The sequence below is a fragment of the Lytechinus variegatus genome, chromosome 12 (assembly GCF_018143015.1).
Source record: "Lytechinus variegatus isolate NC3 chromosome 12, Lvar_3.0, whole genome shotgun sequence".
In the NCBI taxonomy this organism is placed as follows: domain Eukaryota; kingdom Metazoa; phylum Echinodermata; class Echinoidea; order Temnopleuroida; family Toxopneustidae; genus Lytechinus; species Lytechinus variegatus.
The window spans coordinates 26,084,393-26,112,332 of NC_054751.1; the positions used below are offsets into that span (position 1 = coordinate 26,084,393).

General features: G+C 35.6%; 1 long non-coding RNA gene across 1 annotated transcript; it reads left to right on the forward strand.

Annotated features, from left to right (window-relative positions):
- On the forward strand, positions 1–27,923 carry LOC121425455. The gene is made up of 3 exons (XR_005971495.1): positions 1–111; positions 8,822–8,996; positions 27,861–27,923. It is a non-coding gene; the product is annotated as an uncharacterized LOC121425455 (long non-coding RNA).
- The last annotated feature ends 17 nt before the right edge of the window (positions 27,924–27,940 follow it).

A 27,940-nucleotide genomic window follows, 5' to 3' on the forward strand; every position in this document is an offset into this window, starting at 1 on the left:
CTATCAGCATGGCGAAACGAAGTCAGGAAGAAGAAAATTTTGGCCTCCAAGCTAAAGAAATCGTCCAATTGCAAGGTTAGACATGATCGTGAACGATGGATGACTGATCACGTAAGAGCACGACTTTAAGGTGTAAAATATTTCACTATATCCTCAATGATCGACACTATAATTAAGGAAAATTGTCCCGTGAATCTTCGGCTGGAGTACGGCAACCCAAAGCAGAGCCAGTGGGGAAGGTTCGGCGAGGTTAGGGTTGGGAGGCCGATCATCCGCTAGATAATTTTAAGTCCTTGCATACGGTATGATGAATGGATTGGTAGTTGACCTCCGCAGGCTGGGTCTGGCTTAGACCAAAAGCTTCGGTCTCTGTTATGTTGGTTGTTCAGCTGAACTCCGTTGGCTTCACTCACCAAATACAGAGACCGAAGTTGTAGCGCGATCTGTACAGGGGACTCAATGGCCATATGTTTATGTACTTAAGATCGGATAAAACGGGGAAGTGAATTTGCGCGACAGCTGAGGTAAGTCACTGTTTTTGTCCCTTTTAACTTGATTTTTCTCCGTTTTTTGGCTATTAATGCCAAGAGGGAATATTAATTTGCATTTTGGTCGCGTTAATTTTCAAAATTTTTATTCATTAAAGACAAAAATTGAAAAGCCCCGACGGGGGGATTTTGCATTGCAAGTCCCCTAATGGTGGGTGCACGATAGCGAGCCGTCTGTGTACGAGGAGAAATAAAAAAAAATGTTAAAAAACTCCTCGAAACAGACGGCTGCCAGCTGTCTAGGCGTGGCTCTGCATGGAGAAATAGATAAAAGTTATAGGTTTAATCCCAGGATCAACTGTCACAACCCTAGGAAAGGGGTGCTGTTATTTTTTTTTTATTCAAGGGCAGGAGATAGTCAGAAAAAAACTTGATAAAAATAAAACATATAACCTAACAAAAATTGAAATAATTTTTGCTCTTAATGGTCTGCCATTTGGGAGCTACAACCTTTTTTTTTTGCTTGTTTTCCTGAAATCCAGAAGGCGCTGCCTATGTTAAATAACACAGCACAAGTTTGAGTCGGGTTTGCTTCAGCACCCCTGCTTTTCAGGGCCATGTGGCAATTGACTCCAACACTAACTTAGACCTTTCATGATATTTTTGCCCCTCGTCATGTGTGTTGCATGTGTCTGTGTTTGCGCGCACCCTGTCTACAATATATGGAAGAGGAAAGATCGAAAGATGTCACCAGCACTGATGAAATAAACAGCAGTATTAATAATGGACTGGTCACTTAATATATCATGATGATGCCAACTTGTCCTGCCAAACCGGAAATTGCGTTTGGCCATGTTTAAACAAATTTTTATCTTGATCCATAGAATTGGTCTAAGTTTTTTTTGGGATTTTATTATTTTTTTTCTTATACATCTTGAACAGGTAGAGATTTTAGTAACTCTTATTTCAGAGCTGCCAGCTCTCATTGAGAGTGAGACTGACTCATTTTGGTCCTTTCTCTATAATTTGTTAAAATGAATTTGTATGCATTTCGAATTATGTTGGCTGCCCTGCTTATCTTATCCAATTTCGATTAAACTTGTTTTAAATTGCTCCTCTCATTTTACTCTTTCCAATGACATTGATTCAATCCTTGGGCTTTGGTTTCCCTTAATTTCCTTTTATTTCCTTTGCATTTCCTATTTTCCTTCATTTTCTTTTTCCTTTGGTGTGGAATTTTTGGGGCCCTCTCCTCATTAGCTTGCCCCTCCCCCTTCATAAAGCATGAATGGGCAGTAGGGGGCCTTGTAATAGAGCCCTTTGCATGTATGCGAAGCCCCTGCCGGGTATTGTAGTTATACAACTGAAGATGAAATATCGAGTAAAAGAATCACTTGCATCTCATATCTGTATTGAATTCATTTTAATGTAGAGTACCAAAGTGGATTTAAAGAAAATAATGATAAAATTAAAAACCCATTTTGATATCTATGAAATCTGGAATATAGCACATGTATACAATTAGGCTAAAGGCCTACATTTGACATATTCATTGTCCCTAGAGATAAAAATTAAAACTAGATTATGAATATTTTTGAGTTTGGACCTTGATGAATTTTGCTCACTAATTTCTTCTTATTCATTTTGGTTTTACAAAAAAATGGTACAGTAGAGTACAATTTGTGGTTTTCTGAAATGGCATTACTAAATTGATTTAATAGCCTCGGGAGCGATTTATCTCTTTTAAAAAGACCAGTGATACTGCCATAAAAGAATTTGTGGTTAATATTCATTGTCGCAGATTTAACTTTACACATTGAACTCACTCTTGAAATTTTCAATTATCATTATTGAGGAATCATGTGATATGCGCTTAGATTGAGGAATCATGACTGTTTTTATAGCATTAGTATTATTATTAGTCACATTGGCTCCCTTTGGAGATTCAATGAAAGCATCTTGAAAAATTTTCTTATTTTACCTGATCACATAACATTGTCCCACTTGAGTCTTAATGTTCCCCAACAAAGAAAGACCAAGAAAACTAAATTCCTTGGTAAGTGTGTTTGTTCTACAGCGTAATTTTGCATTCAATGAAAACAATGAAAGAAGAAAGTGTTGAAGGCTATCTACATACCTGGATCCTGTAATTTACAAGTAATTTGCCATGATGGCAACTAGGTACCATGCTAACAGTGGTCAACAGCGAATCAGAATCAAGTTTTTCATGGTACATGTAGTTATATAATGACATCACCAAAAAAAGGGGGGGGCCCTGTTCTCTAGTATATGATACACTAATTTAAGTGTGCATATAATAGTTCATACTACAGGTGTACTGGTTGAAATATACATGTATATATTTTTCTTTATAAACCACGTGCTGGTGGTGGTTTGTCAATTTTCTTTTGACCTTTTTGTCACCTGTTCATGAAATACAAATGATATAAGTCATAGTTGAGTCACAAAAATCTGTCTGGTCCCTTTGTTGTGGTAATTTCTATTACTATCCACCTCCTCTGTCATATTGTCTGTTATAAAAATAAAATGTGACTTAAAAAAAACACACACACCCACACACTCACCAAGCCTGTTTAAGGGGAAAAGCTTTCAAATTTCATAACAAGTTTATGAAGTTTTTTATTTGAGTGATGATGTGGAAAACTTTTTTTTTCTTTGCACACATGTTATACATGTATGTTTTGGTCACACTGATGTGATATCAAGAGTTGGAAAATACAACTAAAACTTTTGCAGTCTTCAGTGAGTGCAGGGATTTGTTCAGTCTTTGAAAATTTGGGTATATTTCTTCAAACAAATCCTTTGAGCAATGTTCAAAGTTATCAGCACTAACTGTTTACAGTATACATTTTTTTGTGTTTTTTTTTCAGCACCACACTTCCGCGCATCTTACCGGTGCATAAAAGCCCTTATAGTCCAGGATAGGCCCCATAGGAAATTGACCAAACCTTGTTTTTTTATATATACAATATTTTTTGATGGTTTCTTGTCAATTCGAGGGTGCTGATTACGAATCTGAATGATGCCACTCGTGTAACCTTGAGCATATTCCGCAAATTGGCAAAATCCAATATGGCCGCCAAAATATGCAAATTATTCATGAAATTCATAAAATTGTCCGCACATTGGCTGTGAAATGCATGAAATTGTGTGGCAGGAGTGAAATACAATCTTAAAAAATAATTTTTGACAAAATATTTATCTTCCTGATATTCAAAATGGCCGCCATAGGCCATGGTATACACTATCATGTACAATATGAATAGGGAAAACTAATTTTCACAATAATGAGCACTAAATTGCAAAAATCGCGATGTATGAACGAAGTAATATATGCAAATCATCATTACTAATGAGATATATTACTTATTATGTCAAATATGGGAACATTGCTGTATTTCGATATCTAAAATAGCCGCCACTGGCCCAAAGAGTATTATGTACAATGGCCATGGCCGGGGCCCAAAATATGAGAAGATTGAGCATTAAAATGCATATTATTAAGATAAACGAGTGGAATACTGACTAAAAACATAGTTGTAAATATGCCATTTATGTGGTAAATGCTGTATTTTGAAATTCAAAATGGCCGCCATAGCCCCTATCTTCATCATGTACAATGCGAATAGAGAAACTAATTATCACACGAGTAAGAAACATAAAATGCATGTAATTGTGATCTATGAGTAAAATATTGTGTGACAACATGTTTTATAGCAAGACATATCATTTCTTTTGTCATGCATGAGATAAATACTGTATTGTGAAATTCAAAATGGCCCCTATAGGCCCTAACAGTATTATCTACAATCTGAATTGGGACATATAATTTTGTAAGAATTTGGATTTGCTTGACTATGACATCCATATAATCCTGTTGTATGAGTAAAACGTTGTTTGAAAACATTTTTTTTTAATCATTGCATTTCTTCTTTCATATAAGTGATAAATACTGTATTTTGACATTCAAAATAACCTCTACAAGCCCTAACTAAATTATGTAACATGCGAACAGGGAAACTATGTTTCACAAGAGTGAGAATCATAAATTGCATATAACTGTGATGTATGGGTAAAGATATTGTCTTAAACATTATTTCTAACTAAATACATCACATATGGGTCGTGGACATGGTGGAGGTAATAAATGGTGTACTTTGAAATCCAAAATGGCTGCCATAGGTCCTAAAAGTATTGTGTACATTGTAACATGGGACATATAATTTTGACAGAATTTGGCTTTGCTTGACTCTAAATATTGCATATAATTGTGAATTGTGATGTAAAGGTGAATAATTGTCTAAAACCATGGTTTCTAACTAGATATATCATAATGTTGTGTAATCAAGGTGATAAATGCTAATTGGAAATGGTCATCATAGGCACTTATCGTATAATATACATTTTGGGTGGAGACAAATCATGTTCACAAAAAGGGCATATGGCAGCCATTTTGAATGTTGAAATACAGTATTTATCACCTAAATTACATAAGATATGATATATTTTGTTATAAATAATGTTTTCAGACAACGTTCCACTCATATATCACCATTTGACCAAGCAAAGCCAAATTCTGTTCAAATGATTTGTTCCCATTCATATTGTGTATAATACCGTAAGGGACTGTAGCGGCCATTTTAATTTAAAAATAACCGTATTTATCACCTAACTGGCAGAATAAATGATATATCTTAATAGAAATTATGCTTTCAGACAATATTTTACTCATAGATCACTATTACGTGCATTTATGGTGCTCACTCCTGTGAATATTAGTTTCCCACTTTGCATTGTACATAATACGGTTAATGTCGATGGCGGCCATTTTGAAAGTCGAAATACAATATTTAACACAAACTTAAAACCTGAATGATATATTTCGTAAGAAAATTAGTTTTTAGACAGTATCCAATTAATTTATCACATATATATGCATTTAAGCGCTCACTCTTGTGATTTCTTTTCTCCCATTTCTCATTTCTGTATAATACTTTTAGGGCCTTTGTCAGCCATTTTGAATATCAGAATACAACATTCACCACATACATGGCATATTAGTAATATATTCCGTTAATAATTATGTTTATAGTCAGTATTCCAACTGTTTAATCTTCATAATAAGCATTTTAGTGATCACTCTTGAGAATTTTTTGGCCCCCATTGCCATTGTACGCAATACTGTTTGGGCCAGTGGCGGCTATGTTAGATATCAAAATACTGCAATTTTCCCAAATATGACATTACAAATGCTATATCTCGTTAGTAATGGTGATTTGCATATATTACTTCGTTCATACATCGCGATTTTTTGCAGTTTAGTGTTCATTTTTGTGAAAATTAGTTTTCCCTATTTATATTGTACATGATAGTGTATACAATGGCCTATGGCGGCCATTTTGAATATCAGGAAAATATTTTTTTGTCAAAAATTATTTTTTAAGATTGTATTTCACTCCTGCCACACAATTTCACGCATTTCACAGCCAATGTGCGGACAATTTAATGATTTTCATGGGTAATTTGCATATTTTGGCGGCCATATTGGATTTTGCCAATTTGCGGAAAATGCTCAAGGTTACACGAGTGGCATCATTCAGATTCGTAATCAGCACCCTCGAATTGACAAGAAACCATCACAAAATATTGTATATATAAAAAAACAAGGTTATGCCTCTTCTATCCTGGACTATTATCCGGGGGGGGGGGGGGGGGGGCCACTTACATTGACGAGTGGATACCATGCACAACCAAAAAACATTAAAAAGGATGTCTTTCTCAAGATAGGGCACGTTACGTACGTAACTTAATAAGGGTGTCAAAAACTCTAATGAAAAAAGGGTATCTTTTTCGCTAGGAAAGCTACGTATTTAGGGTCATAATTGCAAGGGTAAAGACTAAAATATAAAAGATGTTCTTTTTGCCCCAACACTACGTGTTTAGAGTCCCGATTTGCATGGTGGAAGGTGCGGCCGTACTAAGCCCAATGATGTAGGTAAAGGTAAAAACAACGTCCGTGACAGTAGAATATCGCTGTACTTGTTTAGGGGTTCAATTCAGGGAATGCTTACCAAGGGTATCGGTTTGTTTCCAATACTTGTTAAGGGTAGGGTTTCACACGCCAATACTTGTTAAGGGGTGCATTTTTAGAATATGGAAATATGTGTTTAGGGTGCTTTTCGAGACCCCTTGGTCACGCATGGTATCAACTTGTCAATGGAAGTGGCCCCCCGGGGCCCTTACGCAGTGCCCTTTGCACTACTATGGGCGTTTCTGCATGCTTGCAATGCGCTAAAGTGTGGTGCTAAGAGTGTTCCTGCACCGACAGAACGATTTGAACTGTTGCTGATAAAGATGTTCTCTGTAATGCAACAAGTTTGCACTTTTGTCGAGGGGATGTGTACTTTTGAAGAATGTCTTCAAGGCCAGGCAAAATGCACTTTTAAAATCTTGTTTTGCCATTTCCATGTTTTTGTGATAGGATAATGAAGATGAGATGATTTGATACAAGGAGATAAAAACTCCCTAAGTGGAGGCAATATTCTTGAACAAAGTGGACAGAACAAATCCAATTTTTGAATGAAATTAGCTTGTCTCCCGTCAGGCCATTAAATTCACCTAAACAGTTTTCAAACCCTCAGGAAAAGTTTCAAGTCGGCAGAATTTTGCTTTTCAGGACTCTGAGGCGGGTCTGCTCTGAGGGTACTGGTTAATTTGGAATAAGGGGGTGATAGCTTTAATAAACCTGTAATTGAAATTCAGATCAGATTGTAGCATCTATGGTAGCCACAATGGACAATGAATTGTCACAAATTGCTGACAATGAGAGGTTCATTGCCCCCTGAAGGGGGCTTTCCTCGTCTTTTGTCAGGATTCATCATTCATTCATAATGCCTAGGTAAGGTTTGCTTAATTCCAGTTTGCATCAATGAAACTTTGAGCACTGAGGACAAGTTCTTTGTAGATGTGTTCATATTTGCCCGAATATAAAAATACCTCTCTTTTTTTTTTTTGGGGGGGGAGTTGTTCAGTTTGAAATACCAGATAATTCTTCCTTGATGTTCACACATGCCTTAATGAGATAAATTTCGTAGTTAGAAGTTGGATAAATTTCTTAGTTAGAAGATAGCTACAAGGTAATTGCATTCCTGTAGGAGGATTCTTCATGCCTCATTTAGAAGTAAGTTTTTGTGAGTTGTTTTCACATTGCACACAAATCTCAAAAATTTTGGATAAATTCCTGCAAAAGAACTCAATCTTTGGAGAATTTTCTTTCACAGATGAATGCACTGCGAGTTCATTGATCTCGCTCTGGCAAAATACATGCCATTATATTTATTGGGGTAGAATTTTTGTGATTTGGCTGGTGTAAAAGCACCTTTGCATATCATCTTGTATGTAATGGCACTGGTGATCTGTTTAAATGACATCGCCCTGTTTCATTCCCGATGCATCTTCATCATTTTATATACCTATCAGTGTTGCCGCTTTGATGAGCATGGCTGCGGTAAATGTGGTCAAGAAATTGAGGTCAATAAAGAATTTTGTTTAAATTATCATATAAAAAAGACCTGATTGACTTTTGAATGTAAACGACTTGTACAGTGAGTATGACTGTGTGCAACAAAATACCATTTGTTCAGTATAGTTACATTAACATGACTTTTATATTATGAAAACATAAATTTTAGACCTCAGAATATCATTCTGGTCATGGCTTGTCTTTGAACAAATTTGTTATCCTAGTTTTGAATACAACAGTACCAAGATGCACTGATTAATATCACTATTTTCATATTTTCACATGTACAAAACAAGGTAAACAATGCATTTTTTCCGTTAAATAAAGAGAATGGATGCTACCATTTTGAATCAAGGTATTTATTTACTAAATATGTAGCTAGATTGCGTTATTTGGAATTATTTTGCACTTAATTCATATTTTGCTTTTTATTACACTGTGCTTAACCCAGGTTATGTGGATGGGTACCTGGGGGGCATTTCATAAAACTGTTCGTAAGTTACGTTTACAAGTGACTTTAAGAACGACCGGTGAACCGGTGAATATACCAATTACCACAAGAAGGGATCACCAGTTGTTCTTAAAGTCAATCTTAATTTACGAACATGTAAATGTATGATACACCCACCTGGCAGGATTAATTCCTTTAATATTCTGAGAGCTGGAATTATGTGGTAGCTCGAGCTAAAGCATGGGTTAATAATAGTCCTGCTTTGCATCATTTGGATATTGCTCCATAAATCCAGCTATTATTATTAGTAGTACCATCAAACTCTGTCTTTAATCCTAGATCATATCATCAGTCTATCGATTACAAGACATGGCGGCCCGGCAGACACCTCTGTTGACAGCTCCAAACATGTGGCTTGGGTATTAATAGTCTCTGGCAACATTCCGCGAGTGTGCGACGACGGAACACACCACAAAGTAACTAGAGACCTGTTCTTCTTGGATACCAAGAAGTGGTGAGTTGGCTCAAAGCATGTATGGATGTTCATACAATACACTTCATGAAAGTACATGTAGTTGTGTTCATTGAAAGCAAGTGGCTTTGAGTGCACAGTCCAGTTCACACGAGGCAGTGTGCTCAAAGTACATAGTCACGTTCACTCAAGGCCATATGTGCTAATTTCAGAGAAAATTTTCTATGCACAGTAACAACGCTGTTTACCATATCAGTTTAAACAATCATGCTAAATTTATTTATATTTAAATATTAGAAATTCAACTTTGTTGTTTAAGATTTCAAACACTTGTTCAAGCCGTTTAAACAACTACCATAAGGGTCATACATGTATAGTCAACATCATTGTATATAAAAAAAATGAAACATGTCTTTTTTTCTGTGTTGAGAATGAGAGGTTTGATATTAAAGTCAGATCCCAGCTCTTCATCTTTTGTTGCTTAATCAATAATGTTTTTTTACCTAATCATTATACTGATTACCCACAGCAGTTAAATGCCAACTTTACCCCCAACAAGAAGTTAATCTGAAGAAGAGGAGAAAACTTGAATAACGGTGATAAAGTCAATATCATCGAAATTGGATGGACAGTAGAATTTGCAATTCATGCCACTTTAAAGTTATTTAATTTCACAAAATTAGAATGTGCACACAAGGGCAGTTTAAAATTGAGGGAATCAATGATGTGTTGGAGGCACGAGAGCTCAGTCAGTAGAGCGTGGGTTTCTGATTTCGGTGACCCGGGTTTGATTCCCACTTGGTGTGCTAACGCCCTTTGGTATTTAAAGCATTAATCTTCATTACCAGGTCCCTCAGATAGGACTTTAAGCCGTCAGTCCTCTTGTTGCTTGCTTACAAGCATTCATGCTTTCTTAGCAATTAGGTAAAAAAATCACCACCCCCACTATTTCTTTTGTATGTTATATTAACAAGAAATATGGAAAATTTTATTTTTTTCTCCTCACAGGAAAACCATGTTCGACTACGCCATGATTTCATCAAAGGTTTCATTATTATTAAATGTAGGCCTACAGAAATTGAAATACTTGATATTGCACATATTAATACAAGGAAGCACTTAGAGTTTGACATCATCAACACTCTCATTAGCATATCACCTGTGTTATCACTGTATTTTGTTAAATCTATCAAGTGTCTTAAAGTTCTTTTTTATTTTACGTGTACATCCCACTTTGATCGATTGTCCAAGATGAGAAGGAACAAGTCATAAAGCATTATATGAATGGATTACATGTAATGATTGAAAAAAATCTTCAATTTATCAAGCTTTATTTTTTTTCCTTTGCAATTAATGTGTGTAGTCCTCTTTCCAGATTTAGTAGCCCTCAAGACTTCCCTTTCCCTAATATATAGGGCACACATGAGTATTACAGACCCCCATTCACTCACGTGTTATATCATAGCTCATCAAAAAATCATTAAAAATCAATCCCTCGATAGATTTTGCTATACTTCACTGACATTAGTCACAATTAACAGTACATTAAGACTTGATATGTTAATCAGGTACTTGACCAGCTCAATCAAAAGTTAAATGGCCTGAAATAAGACTAACCATAATTTCGGCCAGTTCATCGCCAGAAAAAACAGAAATGCATTGTGGGTAATAATGATTAAAATGAAATACAAAAATGCAGTCTAGCCTTCCCAAACGCCTTGATTATGAAAGAGTATGAACATAGCATTATGTCTATCGTTTTTCTTTTGATATACAAACATTTGATCTATTTTTAATGAATTATTTTAATCAATAAAGTCATGTGATCTTTACTTACGCCTGTCCGGCATGCTTTGCGCGCGGTTGAATTACTCTCATGTGCCCTATATGAATCAATATACTGCCATCTCTAGGTCTGTTCTTGAAATAGAAATCTGTAGATATGAAATCATAGTAAACTTTCAATGACCCATGGTCTAAGATTCTATCACGATTCCATTCTGAATGCAAGTCGTTTTTATGTCTCAAGTGCAAATAAGCAATTTCGGTGGTAGTCAATATTGGGGTGGCCTGCCATATGCCATACTTTATGAAGATAAATGGCCTCTCCACTTTATCATAGGTATTGCACTGTATTTCTTGAATTATATTGCTGTTGCTATGTATATTGTTGGAAAAGCAAATAATGCCATTTTGAAAGTACACCTCGATCGATCTTCTGTAGAGAAATTTGCCAGAATCTCCCATTATTGTTGAAATTCAATATGACCAATTAATATGTTGAAAAATAATTAAGTTTTGTTTCAATTTGATTTTCCAAGATAAATCTTGAGATAATAAAAACATTTTGCTTGTAATCCATTTTATAACAAAAAAGAAAGAATAGTTTGTAATTTTATCTTTAAAACAACCCCTTGTCAAAAATTTTACACCATGCATTTGCCATCCCTTCTTCTTTGAGCAGATGATAGTGAATTCATACCTCTTTATCTCCCCATATCTCTACATATATGCACATGAGAGAGGTGGGTCCTATTCATTTGATGAAATGACAATTTCACTGTATCACCTCTTTATGAGCTTGTAATGTATCTCTTTTATATACTGGGACATACAAAAAAAAATCACAATTTTACCCAGAATGTCCTTTTTTTTGCAGTCATCTAACTTCTTCAAAGCATTCTGGTACTATTTAACCATCACACATTAAACATCCATTTTCAGGAATTATGAATTGCAGATCCATCAAGGCATTGGATTTGGAGAAAAGGATTGAAGTAATATGAATTACATTAAAACCAATTAAGACACCTAAAAATATAATTGTATAGAGTTCATTGCATAGACATGACTTTAAATACATGTTTAGCACTGGCGGACCCTAAACTTTAAAAATAATGGCCCTTTTGTCACTGACATGATGCAGCTCTAAGATCCTTCTTGCAGAATCTGACGACAGGTTTCGCTGTGGAATACTTCCAGAACACCATCTGTCCATAAAGCCGGAAAGCTTCATTCCTCCTTCATCTATTCTTAAAACTCACAAGGTGTCTGTAAACCATCATCAACGAGAGCGAGATTAACTCCTCAAAGCAGAACGTAGCCATCTCTGTTTCAAATCTGGCAGGCAGATGACCTCCTCCGCTACTATATGGTGCGAATCTCTCTCCCGAACCTTCCTGTTTGATTGTTTCAGAAATGTCTTATGATGAATAGGTGATGCAAAATTTTTACATTTTTTAAGGTCCTGTCTCTAATCCTTCAAAATGTGTAGCACTCGGAATTTCCTTGCAGGATTTGAGAGTTTTGATGAAATACTTCCAGAAGACCATGTGCCTGTAATTAAAAGCTGCAAAGATCCTTCCTCTTTTGACCATTCTTGGATGCACAAGGCCATTGTATGACCATCTGTAGATCATCATCTCCAAGAGTGGGTATTATGTTGTTTTTTACTTCCACAGTGCACGAGGGATTCGAGAACAGTAAATTTATGATTTAAAATGCCTACATATGACAATGAACAGCTAGGAGGTCTTTGTCAAAAACTGGTGTACCGGAACAGCAGTTTTGTCCTAGGTTTCAAAGCTGACGATACATTGCGAATTGTTGTTTTGTTCAGAGTCCAGGGCTCCGTAACACAAAGGTTAGCGATTAATCGCTAAAAGAACTGACCTATCAAGACCTTCGTTTCATGTGGATTTTTCCCAGGATACGGACTTGGAACCAATCAGGACTGGTCTTTTAAATTAGCGATTAATCGCAAACCTTTGTGTTTCGGAGCTCGGGACATAACTACTGTTTTGATTCATCAATTTTCGACAAAGACTTCTTGATTGCCCCCTTTGTCATGAAGGGCACTGGAAAATATATTTTTTACGCTCTTTTATCCATTGTGTTTTATCATGGACCTAGTAGTAGGTCCATGGTTTCATGGATCAAAACTCTCTCCTTAAAAGCTGTACATTGCCATTTTTTCAATCCCGGCATGCATAAAGTACTTGCCAAAACTATTACCTAGACCACTGAAATCTCCCCAAGAATTCCCTGCCTGCATGACATTATCATTGATTATGATATTAATATACAGTTGTATGAATGAGTGGTTCTTGATTATTTGAATATACTTGATCATCTCCTTAAGCTTTGATAGAACATTAGTACAATTAGAAGTTTATTTCATTGGAAATGGTAATTGAATTGTCCCTGTTGAAGAAATACTTCTATTACTACTTACTACTAATCAAACACATCTGGGAATAAATCAACAATGTTATGTCAGGCCATGGACCCTCTACTCTGGTCCATGGTCGGACTTTGCGATTTGACATTAGAGTTGGTAAATCATGAGACAAATTATTTGTATCCTAACATATATGCAATCAGCAAAATTTAAAGGTTTATGTAATCTATCATTTTAAGGACTTCTTGATTGTCCATGCTTCTTAACTACAAAAAGATGATTTCTACACATGCCCTCAACAGGGAGAATTTCATTGATAGAGAAATATTTGATTCCCATGAAATCAAAGAAATATTTTTTTTGTAAAGGATGTACTTTTTGCCCCAATAGTCAAGGCTATGTGTTTAGAGTATGATTTGCGCGAGATGTACATGTAGGAGATGGGGATTTACTAAACCCAATGATGATGTAGGTACAGGTAAAACCGACGACTGACGTCTGTGACATAACAATAAAAATATCACTATACTTGTTTAGGTGGTCAATTCAGGGAATACTGGCAAGAGTATCGTTTTGTTTCCAATACTTGTTATTAACTCATTGAGTGCTTCGTGCACGCTGCGTATCCTACTATAACATGCCACACTCGTGCTCGCACGCCTACTATTGATTGCTTTGTGCTTGCATTGTTTCCTACCCTCGCCTGCTTCGTGCATGACTGCGCACATTCGGAATTACAATCATTGTTACGCCGTTTAGCATTGTATTGCGCATCGCATGCACACCGTTATTAGCACTATTGTGTGAGGTGCGAACTCTGCTTTCCGACAGATCAACTTATGCGGTTTACATTTGACTTTTTCGAGTATTTCTAAATTTTTAAAAAGATATGGCTCCGCCTCTGAGAGGGAAGAGACTTAGGTTTTTATCCATACAAAACACTCCACAAAATGGACCTACTTGATACAACTCATTTTAGCAGTGAAGATAATAACCAATCCATATGAGGACACCATTATAAGGAGTATGAAATTTCCTACAACTTTACTACACAATATTTTGTGGATAAACTAATCGTTAGAGAGTTACAAGCAATTTTAATCATAACTATTGAAAGGAGTGAATACGACTCGCGATCCCAAAATCAATGTGGCACAGGGGGGGTTTTGTGGCTGGCACAGGGGATTAGCATCGGATTAGCACTGTGGCATTGGGTTAGTAGTGTGCGTGGCATGTTAAGAGTTAAAGGGTAGGGTTTCACATGCCAATGCAGCGCATGGTATCCACTCGTCAATGGAAGTGCCCCCCCCCCCCGGTAAAAGAGTCATGTTTAGCCTCAAAAATCCCCATGTTACCTCTTCATCATTGCAACGTTTAACTGTAAATTACTTTGAAAGCAAGAGGAAATATTTGTTCATTTCCTTCCATTTTTTCACTTCCTTGTGAGCATTTCAACCTCAGCCAAGGTGAAAAATCTTAGGTAATAAATCTCAAGATTGATTTTGGAAAATGTGGAGTCTCTTTGATATTTCACTGGCAGCATTCATTCAGGTAGCAATAATATCTCCTGGCTTTATGTGTTATCAGAGGTTTTAGGTTGTTTGATAATGAAGGTAATCATTACATTCAACATTCAATTTGTCTTTTGAGTAATAAGACTGGAGATATTCATGAGTGAATTTTTTTTTATTGTCATATCATAGATGAGCAGTTTGGTAGAAGGTTACTTATGATCAGATATACATGTATTCTCCTTAGTATTAAAGATAAATGCCAGTTGTGGTAACAATTTCAAAATAAATTCGTACAGAATCCAATGAAATGACCACCAATGTGTCTGTTTAAGTGCCCATGGATTCTGGAAGAAATTGTGTAATTGCTGAGAAATTAGCAAATATGCACAGGATTTGGGTCTAGCGTCGAGCCGACATTCAAAGCAATAATAATACACTTTCCCACGTGCGCTTATCTGTGTTGGTGATCTTTAGTGTGAACATTTTTCAGCGTAGATTTCAAGAATTCACAAAGTTAAGTTTATGTAAGTACCAGATCTAGATCCTTGATGATATACCGGGTAATGACAATTAAGCCTGGTTTTACAGACTTTCTCGTGAAATCAGTGTTTACTGCAACTACTTTCATAGATCTTTAATAGTGCAGTATATGTACATGTAGGGGAAGGCGGGGTAAGTTGTGACAGTTTTTGCTTTTTGCATGTTAGAATTGATATGATTAATAATCTTGTCGAAATAAGTACCTTGCCTTGAAATTTAATTCTTCTGAAATATTTTCCACTTATATATAACTTTCTATCCCCACACTGAAAGTCATCGTGACCTTTGAAAAAAACGATGTCAAATGGCTCAACTTGCCCCATATATGGGGTAAGTTTGAGCCACATTCTGGGGTAAGTTGAGCCACAAAAACTATGTACAAAATGTATGAGAGGAGAACCAGCATGTCAATTTTTTGTTTAAAGTCTTTTCACTTGCTAATTCTCTATAAATACTAACATCCTTTAAAAGGAAAAGAGCAGTCATGTAAATTTGCTCCTTTCAGCCAGCATTTCAATCGATTTTTATGGTTTGTTTGTTTTTTAAGATACATTACCATAGGAATTACCATGGCTCAACTTGCCCCATGCTGTTTGGCTCAACTTACCCCAGTTCGAACTTAGTGCGATAATTTTGTATCCACACATTTATTATGCATCCATCATATAAAAGACTATGACAAGAATGAAGATCCATACCTGGACTAATAATGTTGTTATCATGTCTTTATTATATTCAAAGACGTGTGTGTTTTTAAAGCACTTATCTATTTTACACTCTTTTTTACTTTTTTGGCTGAAATTCATATTTTTCCCTCTAAAAAACTACTTTTTGTTTCAAAGTTGAAAACAATGTGGTGGGGTTAGGGGTTATGCTATGGGTCATCAATACATGACACCACCACAATGTCTGACTCATTCATTATTGGCCTGGGGCTGGTGGCTCAACTTGCCCCTATGCTCAACTTACCCCACCTTCCCCTACATGTGTGGTGATGAAACATTACAACTTAAACAATTTCTGTAAGCTATCAGTCACATGGACCAAGGTGTTCATGGAGTAATATAATCTAAACTCGAAAGTAGTGTTAAAAATACCAACTTCTGTCATACATTCTATTGATCAGTTTGCATGATCTACACCATAAGATCTAGCCAACCTTCATTAATTTGCTCAATTCGTTTTTAAAAGAGATTTAGAATAACAAAAGTATGATTGACTCTCCTTTCTTTTTTCAACTTTGCATGAAATTCATTCAGTACGGTAAACCGTCTTTAATAGCTAAAAACACACATTAACCAATTGCCTGCCGGAACGAGATGGTCCCTGTGCATATCTAAATGAAATGAAAGACTTTGGTGGTAAATAGGTTAATCTTTCATTCAGTCAATGGAATTGTCGATATTGAAACCAGGAGGGGGTTATTCTAATCAGCCCTCAAAGAAGGGAAATGAAAATCACAGACATATATCCCATCTCTCCTCTGAAGAAATTTCTGGCTGCAATATGTGTATGGGAAGACGAGGATTAAACGGGGAATCTTTGAAACATTTCCTTTGATTAAGCCAGTGGCTTAGTGTGAAAATCCAACCCTAATTGAATATGGAACAACATCTTGATAACATTTGTATCATGTAACAAGAAATGGTATTCAAGATATGCCAATGATTTGGCTCATTTTCCCCGAAATATCCTATTTTCTACAGGAAAGGCCTATATCAAGGAAATATCTCCTTTTTAACCTGGTTTTAAGTTGATAGTCAAATATGATATAGAATGTAATGACATCATACTGGTTAGTTTATTCAATAATTGTTAAAAAAAGTTCAAGTGCAAAAAGTTGCTGTTTCTCTGAATATTTTTTTTCTTGTAGATCTAATGATAATGAAAAGGTTGATTAAAAAATGTCTTTAGAATTTAAAGTGTTGACTGACATTTTTTACCATTTTATCAAATTTTCATTGATGGGATTTGTATTCTTATAGTTTATATTTAAAATCGTTCTCTCTGTAGTAATGAAAATAATAATAATAGTAAATATTAATCAAGCACATAATAACAGGAATAGTTCTTTATGCAAGTTTTTTATGCATAAGACACATTAAACAAGTGTATATACAAGAAAGTGAAATTACAGACAGTAAAATAATTCATCAATTACTACTGTATCAAAAGCCAGCATTACAAAACAATACAAGTAACCTTCTTAAGAAGTAGAGCAATCTTCATACATAGATTCTAAGTAATAGCCTTAAGGCCAGCGCACACCTTACACTTGCTCTGTGACCCTTTTTGTAGTAGAATTTGATCCTTATATTGAAACATGGAATATCTTACTTTTTAGTGCTCTGTATTATTGTACGAATACTTATGTTCAAATCTTTGACTATGCTATCATCCTTAATCCCTATTAGAATAAAAGCAAATTGAATGTTTAGTCGTAATGATGTCATAGAGATCGTACAATTGGCTACAATTTGAAACTAATTCGGCCTTTCCTCCAAATTAAAGGCTTGCGATCATCCAAAATGATTGTATTAGTATTATTTTTCAGTTAATTTGAGCCTCAAATGAAAAATATGTTTATCATTTACATTTTCAGAAAATGAGAAAAATATGATTTGTTCAAAAATTGGATCTTGGACCCGCCGTAATGTGTGCAGTGGCCTTGTGTCAATGTTTTTTCAAAAGCATATTGTGTAATCATCCAATCTCTAAATTCATTTTCATTGTACAAACCTTTTTAATTTACGATTTGAATTTCATTGATCAAAGATATACCTAACTATTTATTGCAGGGAACCCATACTATCAAGCTTTGCTTTCCTGTGGGTTCCCTTTTTTCATTTCTGTTTATTATATTTTTCTGTTTTGCTTTACATTGTAACTTTTGTTGAATTTTGGAATGAAAAAGAATAAATGCAATCAATAAATCATTCAATCAACCAACCAATCAATCATTCAATCGTCAACCAACCATTCAATCAATCAACCTATCAATCAATCAATCAACCTATCAATCTATAAATCATTCAATCAATCAATCATTCAATCAGTCAACCAACCATTCAATCAATCAACCTATCAATCAATCAATCAACCAATCAATCTATAAATCATTCAATCAATCATTCAATCAATCTTTCAATCAATCATTCAATCAGTCATTCAATCAATCAATCATTCAATCAATCATTCATTCAATCAATCAATCAATCATTCAATCAACCAACCATTCAATCAATCAATCAACCTATCGATCAATCAACCAATCAATCTATAAATCATTCAATTAATCATTCAATCAATCTTTCAATCAGTCATTCAATCATTCAATCAATCAATCATTCAATCAATCATTCAATCAATCAATTGTTCAATCAATCAATCAATCATTCAATCAGTCAATCAATTCATTAAGTTTTATCAAATAGTACCCCCATTAATCCCTTGTTGATCAGTGCTGTAGGCATTAAACACACATGTAGATCCATGTTGGGACTCGTGTGGGCGGAGAGTTGCCTGTGATGTCATCAATGACGCTATGTAAACAGACAGATGAGTGTTGGTTAATTAATTACTGGGGATGCCTGGCAGGGGTTGTTTACAGGTCTATAAGTGAGTAATTACAAACCTTGTTCACACTGCCACATTGACTGGTTTTAGAGTATTTTTGATGCTATAAATCTGGGGGGGGGGGCAGTCAAATATATTGCTGTACACATGCATTTAAAGGGGTGTTTTTTCAGCTTTGGGTGCGGTCTGCACATGTACTTGTTAAGGGTATCAAAAACACTAATTTTCAAGAAAAGGGGTGGTTTTGAAAGACTGGTCAATGGTCAATCGTGGGGTCAAACTTATTTAGGGTATGTTTTTTCCCCAAAACTTTTTTTAAAGACTAGCCAAACATGTTTAGGGTATGTTTTTATCCCAAGCTTTTTCCCCTGAGGTCAAATTTTGGCGACAACTTGTTTGGGGGCCAAAATGTGAAAATAAAGCCTGCATAAAACTTGTTTAGGGGGTTATTCTGCACGCAGAAAAAAAATTGTTGAGGGGGCATTTGGAAATTCCTTGGTCACACATGTGTACAACTACATATTTTATTGCCCCCCTATATATTTGATTCCCCCCCCCCTCCCCCGGTATAAATCACCATAATGATAATTAGTGATGATGAGTGTACAATATTGCTTGAAGGAGAAATATTAATTTTCTATAGTTTGTACATGCATGGACCAACTATGCTGTCAGAGTAGTAGGTCCATGGTACATGTTGTTTTCATAATTTTTAATTGCACTCTTGTTCATCTTTATCAGGAAGGGTCAAGGGACACCCCCCCCCCCCCCCACCCCACCACACCAAGAGATTCTATAGGTACTACAGTTTCTGTATTGCCTTTGTAATAAAGCATATATGCTCCTCAAAAATGAATGCTTTGCTGTCACAAAAACTTGATGGTATCTGAAATGGACATTTTGTGGCAGTGAGGACAGTGGAGACTTGTTTTCCATATACAAAAAATATTTTTAAGATACGTCATTGGAAAATTAAAATGCATTAAGGATTAGTCTCACATACTGGTAATTAAGACATCTAGAAAATATCAAGAATTTTTCATGATAGGAACGAATGATAGTAAAGATTTTTTTTATGATACTAGTTGAATGGAACAATGGAACTTTCTGGGAGTACCGGTAATACAGTTTTGTTCATATTTAAAAGCATGTGGAAAGAACTTAATAGACAAAAGAAATATACAATACAAACAAATCTTTACATTTCAGTTTCCATAATTTTAGCCCAAAGTTAGACCATGGACTAATAAAAGTTCTGGACTTCATAACACAGGCTACTTCATCAATTTGATTTGTTTGGTTATGCTTATTCTCTTATTAAGTACCTCAAGCTTATCTAGTGTCTTCTAAGCAAAATTGAATAATACATACTTGAAATTTGAGGTAACTAACTTATATATAGAAATTAAATTGTTAATTACAGTGATAAATTTAGAAAATGTGCTATTATTATTATTATTGATTATTTATCATTATTATTATCATTATTATCAATAAAGACTTCTTAAAAGTCTAATAATGGTTCCACATGTACACTAGACTCTTTTGTATCAAATGCTGTCACAATGTTTACTTGAGACTTCCGGGGACAACAATGTTATGAACACTTTTCAACACAAACTGGACTGACTTTTCATTGTTAACCAAAAGGATGTTTTGAAATCATTATCTCTGCAAAGAAACCCTAACCCTTCTGTCCTTTCACCCAAAAGGTTCCCATTCAGAGGGAAAACTTAACAAGCAGATTCAAAGAGTCTTTCTCCCATTTGGATACTGTTTGAATTTTACATGCTATCGCTAAATCATGGAGCCAACATGGTGAACAATGGGGGCAGACGGAGATGTATTGGAGTAGAGAAGCAAGCTGGAGACAGTCTTGTTTTAAATAGACATGACACCAAATTCTTACTTGTACTATAATGACTGGTTTTAACAAGTTCTTGTTTTTGTTGATATATTTGCTGCCCAATGCTGTTTTGCTTCTGAAATGGATGCGAAATTCAATCAATTAAAAAAAAATTGACAATACAATTACAAACGTTACTTACAGTGTAGGAATGCAACCGTTTGATAGTACTTCATTATAATCAGGGAAAAAAGTGAAATTTTGTCACATTTAATGTAATAGTAGTTGGTTACAGAATGTGAAATATGTCATATTTCACAGAAGTTGGTTAAATAATCAGATATTCATATACAAGCTCTCTGATTTATGCATAAACATTTTATTATTTATAAAGCTAAACAGAATTTCAAATGTCAACAACTTTTCATTTTTTAAACTTTTTTAAAGGAAAATTTCAGAATCATGCTTGATTTATTTGTATCTTTTTGTTCAATTCATTTAAATTCAATTGGGGTAGACTTGACTCTTAGACATTAGAAATGCTATTGTAGGGATAGTGATTTTCTGTTTCTGAAAATCTGCTTCTGTTTGAAACTTGATCTGAAGTGAAAATTCACACTTTGTCATAGAAAATGTGCACTGGAAAAAAAATCATGAATTCCATTCTGCAAATTCATTTAATTTCCAAATGAAAAGTCTAACCAAAACTACTTTTTAGATGTGATATTTACCAGTAAATGGTAATCGCTGTCCTACTATATTGTTTAAAGGCCAAATTCACCCCAACAAGAATTTGAGTTGAATAAAAGACAAAAATCCAACAAGCATAACACTGAAAATTTCCTCAAAATCGGATGTAAAATGAGAAAGTTATGACATTTTAAAGTTTCGCTTAATTTCACAAAACAGTGATATGCACATCCTGGTCGGTATGCAAATGAGCAGACTGATGACGTTACCCCTATCTCGTTTGCATTTCGTATTTCATTAAATGAAATATGAAAAATTCTATTTCTTTTATCATTGTCATATGAAATCAAATTTTATTCCTACCTGGACAGGTGGAATTACCATTATTCTAACAGTTTATAGTTTAGTCACGCTGGTCTGTAAAAGAACTAGTGAGTGAGGGTCATCATCAAGTCTCTCATTTGCATATTACTGTTTTGAGCAAAATAAGCGAAATTTGAAAATGTCATAATTTTCTTATTTTACATCCGAATCTGATGATATTGATAGCGTTATGCTTGTTCAATTTTCTGGGGTGGACTTGATCTTTGAGAAATAAAAACAATAATCACCTGTTCCTCGATGCAATTGCTATTGATTGCATTGTGTTTTCTGATAATTCATGATTATCAGTTCATTTGTAAATGCATATAAAACTAATTTTCTCAATGTGATGCATGAGTACTTCATGTTCATTTGTATACTGGTTATCTTTCATTTGGGATAAAAAGTATTCCTCAGAAGTTCAACATTTTAGATTTTTATGATGATTGAAAAATTGTACTCAAATTATATTCTAAGTGGTTCACTTTTGCCCCCTTTAGTTTTAGTGAAATAAATTCAGATACATGAATAGGAATCCTTGACATGGATAATTCAATGGAAAGTTTAGCATAGTAGAGATTCACTTTGCTTTTTGTAATTTTTCATGGAAATACCAATATTATAGAAGAGAAAGTTTTATGGAAGGAAAAAAAGTAAGACTGAAATCAAATAAAGGCAAAAAGGTTTGTACAGCAATTATCTGTGCACCTCTGATGTAATAGGCCATTTATACAAAGTGCAAATATAGATTTGCTCTACTTTTTATTTTTTTATTCACACTGAAATATTTACAGAGGAACAAGTATAATGACCTTCCCTTTTTTTAAAGGGGTAGATTAGCACTGCTTAAGGGAAAAGGGGTATAAGAACTGTTCTTCATCAGCCAGGCAAATAACCTGAGGGGGTGACGTGGATCTTTACAAACTGGGATGTCAAAAGGAAAAGAAAACTGTGGTTTGGACGGGGGTAGAAGAACGGGAGGAGGATGCAAGACTAGTTTCCGGGCCTTGTTTTCTTTTTATTGCAAAAAAATGAAATAATGAGACCTCACCGGGGTCAATTCATCAACGCAAACACTCCAGTAACAAAAGATGTTAGCTGTCAGTTATGCGAACGCTGCAAGTCAGTCACTCCAACTCCAACGTCCACCGCTATTCTTCTGCTACCTTGCCGATAATGGTTGAGGTGATTTTCTTGTGAGCGCAAAATTAGCAGTAACCCCATACATGTAAAACATGATTTTCATGGTGAGTGCCATTGTATGCCCATTATGATTGGGAGGATAAGCTTTAAACTTGGCCCGAAAAAGGGGGTGGATTAAGAGGGGCATTATCCGAGGTTATCCAATTTAGGGTTCTTAGTAATTATGAAAGCGTAAATGGGCGTGATGAGGCTTCTCAACCCTATGGAGAAGGTCTAGCTCTTTTGTGAGCTGTGTTGCTCTTTGGTGTATTCGGTGGAAGCCACAGAGAGGGGCAAGGATTGGATGTTTTGAATAGAACAATTATAGAAGTTTGGGGGTGTGTGTGCTGGTATCCCGCTGGCAGAGCTTGAAGTGGTATATGAGGTCTGGGAGCTCACTCCATTCATTGGTGGTGTGAAGAGGCATGTCAGCGGCTGTTAATGATGCGTTGTCCGCCTAAACTCAGCACTTAATCACATTGTTCATTATCTTCAAATCCTGGGTCATTAGATTATTCTGTAAACACCTTTTGATGGTCCTTGTCCTGCCCTTTTAAATTGAGTCTATATATCTTTATTGAAATTACCTCTCTTTATCTCATTTTCTGCCAATTGTCTCTGAGGGGGATGGGGGGCAAGAGAGAGAGTGAGAAAAAAAAGTTCAGATAGGTCCATCAGAATAAGATTATAAGATAGAAATGGAATATCGCAGTGCTGAAATGCAATTTTCATTTTTTTTTTGGGGGGGGGTAAATATATTTTGAGTGTCTTGATTGACAAACTGCAAAACAAACAACTCACCAAAGACACCAGGCATTGACATCAGTTGAAAGAAGGAACTTGGTACAATGCTATATTTTTACATCTTGCTATTGCAGGTGTCAATTCATTCATTGCACAGCATGAATGGGGGACATCAGAGTCAAGTCTGATCATACTAAATACCAGCAGAATTTTTGTAAAATCTTAATATGAAATTTGTATTATATTTTACTGCATGCATTCATTTTGCTATTTTTTTTTTACAAGACAGAGATGTATTGGTTTGTATGATTTTTTTTTGTACACACAACATACATCTATCTTTGGATTATATCTCTGTCATAGTTTTTAATTGAATGAAATCTTGTTTTTATTGCTATTTTGTACACTTCTATCATATTATACAAAGAATAATATTTCTTATATGAATAGTATAATGGTTGATTGACAGTGTAGGATCCTCAGTTGAAAGCACGTGAGAGGTTCTAAATTCAGTTATTTATCAATATTTTAAAAATTGTTTAATTGAACAATAATATTATTGTTTATGACTTATTTTTACCGTGTTTACACAGTGATACGGCTCGGGGGTTCGACACGCGAGCCGTGCTCAACACGGCAATTTTATGCTGTGTAAACGCGATCAGTGTGATCCGCGAGCCGTGTCGAACACGGCTTTTTTGATCCGCCAAAATCGTAGGTTTCAACCCGCGAGCCGAGTCAGACTCGGCAATTTTTTCGTGTGTAAACAGAAAGCCGTGTTGAACTCTCTTGACCAGGTCACTGCGCGCGCTTTAACTTTTGGCATTGTTGTTGTTCGCACGGACAAGATTCGATTCCGGCGGTGAATTTCCCGCGTTTAATTTGCAACGTCATAATTCTTCTTCCGTTCGAGATCCGCGAGCCGTGTTGAACTCACCTTTTTATATGTACGTATAAACGCGATCTCTGATCCCTTCTTCGCAGTGTTCAACCCGGCTCGCGGATTCAACACCCGAGCCGAGTCAATGTGTAAACACGGTACTTGTCACAGAACTAGAGTTTCCAGTTCAAGAAAGAGGTAGGTACATATTATTCAAATCAATTTTATGAAAGGAATTTATACAACACTGGCTCTTATATTTTTGTTTCTATACAATAGATTTATAGGTTTATTAGATAGAAATAAGAGAGAAATAAAATGTTTTTTTAAAAGTACAGTGTTCAGGGTGTACATTGTATTACCGGTAAAACATTTAAGCATTTTTCTAACTGAAGAATATTTACAAACATATTTCTCTGAATACTTCATATGATCATTAGAATACATGTTTAGGGCTTCTGGGGCCCGTCTTACAAAGAGTTACGATTGCTCCAATTAATCGTATCTATGGAAATCCATCAGTATCATAATTTTTTCTATAGGAAATTTTGCAAAATGTCCTTTGTAAGCAAAGGAGGTCACTCCAAATTGTCAAGAAATCAATGAATTTATGGATATACATTCATATCTGTAATTTATTTGAACAAACATGCATTTGATATGTTGACTTTGCTGGCTTTCCATAGTTGCGATTGATCACATCAATCGCAACTCTTAAGATGGTCCCCTGGTATTGATACACTGCACCTAAGTAAAAGTAGGCCTACTGTGTACTTTGTTGATATAAAAAAAAACGTTATTGAATTTCTCTAACTTAAGAAATATTTTCGAACTGATTTCTCTTGAATGTATGTATACCTGTGAAATGTATCTGACCCATTACCTCAATACATAAGCAGGGGGTAGGGTGCTACTGGTTTTTGGTGGGCCATGCCCAGGTAGATAACGGAAGACATTTACTTGGGGGTTGTTCCTTTCGAAGAACTATTAAGGGTGGATCCAGAAGTTATTAGAAGGATGGGGGATCATCCCCTCCCCCTCCCCAAAAAGAAATGAACAAACTGTAATCATTTTAGCGTGCGCGTGTAATCCAAGCTGTAGGGAAGTTACAAATCGATGCAGAGGTTCGAGCCCTGGTCACGTCTTTCGGATGGTGACGTTAAAGGTCGGTCCCAGATGTAAATAATCATATCTGATTGATACACGTCTGACAAAACTCAAATACACATTTCACCACTAATGGAGAGCATTTTTCCTGTTTAAACAAATTCACATGCAAACTGGGGGGGGGGGGGTCAAGGCCTACACCCCACCTCCTCCCGATCCTTGCCTGCGAAGAAACGCATTGTTCGTATCTCTGAGCAGGGGCAAGAAATGGGGCCGTCATTTTTCATTATCCATCCCAATTCCTGAAGTTGCCAAACGGTGGGGGTCCAATCCGGACGGTATTTGATTTAAACACACACGCGCCCGGCGAGCAGTGTGACATCTCCCCATGAGACGGGGTGAAAATCTTCACACCACAGTGCACCCCACTCAACTTTCTTCCTCAGTTTTGGAAGATAAAGGGAACTTTTCGAAGAATGGTAGAAAGATTAGGACGTCTGCACCCCATGAAACTGTCATGTTGATTTGGGTCATTATTGATGTGGTTATTCAGTGTTTTGGGGGAACAGTCAACCCCCCTGTAGATCACTAATGATACCCATTAATAATCGATTCCATTCCATGACTTGTGGCACTGATTAGATTCAAATGCCCACATTTTGTGAACATTTATTTTTCCTTGATATAAAACATGTGCTGTTAGAAAAAAAAGAGAAGAAATACATATAAATATGATGTATATGAAATGGATTTTCATTTTTTGGTGATAGACTAATTGTATCAAGATGAGGCATGTAGCCAGGGAGGGGGCAGTCACTCCCTCCCCTCCAAACATCACCAAAAGTGGGGAGGGGGGGGGTCGGAGAAAAGGGAGAAGGGAAAAAGAGATTCAAAACCACCCCATGACTCTATCCATTTGCAATAGGGCCTTTTCATGAACATGTATTTTCCAAGAAAGATTATATGCTGTACAATTCATATGTTTAATTTGATAATCACAGGGGGGGGGGGAGGGGGCAGGAATTAGAGAAGAAAACTACAAACTCCCTTTATTTAAGTACAAGACAATTTGGGTGGGAGAATGGATCTCAGAACTTACACAATCAACTCACTTTAATAAAAAATTAATTGCCTCTGAGAAATTATATATTTTTTCTGACCAGTCTTATAATTTTCTAATCAGTCATAATTTGTCTGATTTTTTTACAACTCTCAACATTGTAGTTTTTCGTCTTTCATGCAAATAATTTTATTACCAAAGTTAGATGCCCTTTAAAGTGAACGTGTATATATATATATATATATATATATATATATATATTACACATCTCTGATACCATCTTGTTCCTTGCAAACCCTCTGTAAAGCATATTGTTATAAAGTTATTCCTGAGTGAAGAGAGATGGGAAGGGCAATTTTGAGGGGATAAAAGACGACCTGGAACAATCCGGGCCTAAATCACCATCTGATCCTTGTCAATAGCTAGCGGGACATACGATGGATGCCTGGCCGTTTAACACTGGGTCAGTCAAAGTGCAGCAAGGGCATCACTGACTTGTATCAAAGGCGGGACGACACCCTCATAGAAGTATCCCGGCTCTCGTTATCATCAAGTGTAATTTCTAGCAGCGATTGATAGATTGATGTAATGAAAGTATGATTTTCCCCCCTCGTTTTAGAAACACCTTTGGTTATTTTGTCATTTATGTAGTTTACATGTAGCATTATCATACATGTATGTGCAGGGAAACATGATAGAAGGGGACTATAAGCTAATTGAATTTATGCTTTTATAGAATAAGTAGTTTATTAGGTAGTATTTTAATGCATGAAATTCTGAACCGAGACTCCTTAATGTCAATGATGTGAAGAAGGATATTGCAAATGGAAGGATGTTGATGATATTTCTTCAGTAAATGGGCTCACACTGGAAAATCAACATCGATAGTAGATAATAAATTGCCGTGTGATAAAAGTAAAAGTTGACACACTGATTTTAAGCCAAAAAATATTCTGAAGTTGTAGGTAAAGAGAAAATCAAGACTTCTTTGGTCCTTATGAAATAGGCAATCAAAGTGACAGACACTTTTTAAAATGTGATACTTATTTCATTATAAGTATGAGAGATATCCTTCTATCCATGCTCTTCTACCACCACAATTCTGAAATTATATAAGGCATCTGCTGTACTCTTATTGCGATAGCTATAAATCAATTGACATCTCTTAGGAAAAGCATGCATAATCATCATCATTTCTCTTCTTAAACTCATTTCATTATGCAGAGCAAACAACTGCCAACTTTGAATGTGAAAGAAAGAGAGTAGAATCGGTATTCATTCAAAAGGTAAGAATTAAGTTTTCT